Source organism: Chenopodium album, chromosome 4 (genome assembly GCF_948465745.1).
Source record: "Chenopodium album chromosome 4, dcCheAlbu1.1, whole genome shotgun sequence".
NCBI lineage: Eukaryota > Viridiplantae > Streptophyta > Magnoliopsida > Caryophyllales > Amaranthaceae > Chenopodium > Chenopodium album.
Window position 1 is genome coordinate 33,355,887 of NC_137837.1, and position 1,272 is coordinate 33,357,158.

The 1,272-nt window shown below is 42.2% G+C and overlaps 1 non-coding gene across 1 annotated transcript; it reads right to left on the reverse strand.

Annotated features, from left to right (window-relative positions):
* Positions 1–401: 401 nt before the first annotated feature.
* LOC145629742 (small nucleolar RNA R71) lies at positions 402–505 on the reverse strand. Its single transcript, XR_014111891.1, has one exon. It is a non-coding gene; the product is annotated as a small nucleolar RNA R71 (small nucleolar RNA).
* Positions 506–1,272: the final 767 nt, after the last annotated feature.

Below are 1,272 nucleotides of genomic sequence, written 5' to 3' on the forward strand. Positions count from 1 at the left end.
AGTTCACCATGCGAATCAATGGCGGGACAAGAGAATGATGTCTTGTTTCGTGAGTTCGGAAATTCGGAGGCTTATGAGCTCACGAGAGGGATTTTGCTACCCGTCACGGAAACCAACTTCTCAATCCATCCACAATATACTCGAATGGTCCAATCGGAGCAATTTTTCGGAAGTGCAAGTGAGGACCCTATTGAACATTTGGACCGATTCCTTGAATTGTGCGCAATGATGCAAACCAATGAAGTGAGTCAAGACTACATTCGTATGCACCTTTTCAGGCAATCTCTCACCGGATGAGCAAAGAAATGGTTAAAGCAAGTAAATCCTAACACTCTCACAACATGGAGGGACGTTGTAAAGGCGTTCTTGAAGCGCTTTATCTCTGAAGAGAAGACCGCCGAAATGAGAAGGAAAATTGCATCATTTGAGCAAGAGGTCAATAAAAGTCTTGGTGAAGCATAGGAGAGATTCAAAGAGTTGGTACAAGCATGTCCCCACCATGAGTACAATCAAGGGAGGAGAGGAGAGTGTGAATGAAAACAAGGGAGGTGAGAAAGAAAAGGGTGATGACATAGAAGGAGGTTCGGAGAAGAAGAAGCTTAATAATGAGAAGACAACTTCAATTCCTAGTGAGGCTAGGAATCATGATGGACCGGTTCCTTTTCCCGGTCGGCTTGCTGAGAGGAAGTTGAATTACAAGTTCACAAAATTTCTTAGTGTCATGAAGAATTTGCATATCAACCTCCCTTTTCTTGAAGTTGTGACACAAATGCCATCTTATTCCAAGTTCCTCAAATATATTCTCACCAACAAGAGGAAGCTCAATGATGAGCTTATCACCCTTCCACATAAAGTGAGTGCTCTTGTCCAACATAAGATGCCCAAGACGGAAAAAGACCCGGGAAGTTTCACTTTGCAGGTGAAAATTGGAAATATGGAAGCTAGGGGCACCTTAGCCAATCTTGGAGAAAGTGTTAGTTTAATCCCTCTATCCATTGCTCAAAAACTCAATATAGAGATGATCCCTACAAGGAAGACAATTCAATTGGCCGACTGATTGGTGAAATTACTTTATGGAGAGCTTGAGAATGTTCCAATTCATGTGGGACACATCTACGTGCCTTGTGATTTTGTAGTGATGGACATGGAGGAGGATGTTAACACTCCTTTGATTTTGAGACGTGAAGCACTTAAAATTTTGGGGGCGGTCATTTATTGTAAGAACAACACCATCACTTGTGAAGTGGCCGATGAAAAGATTGTGTTTGAATT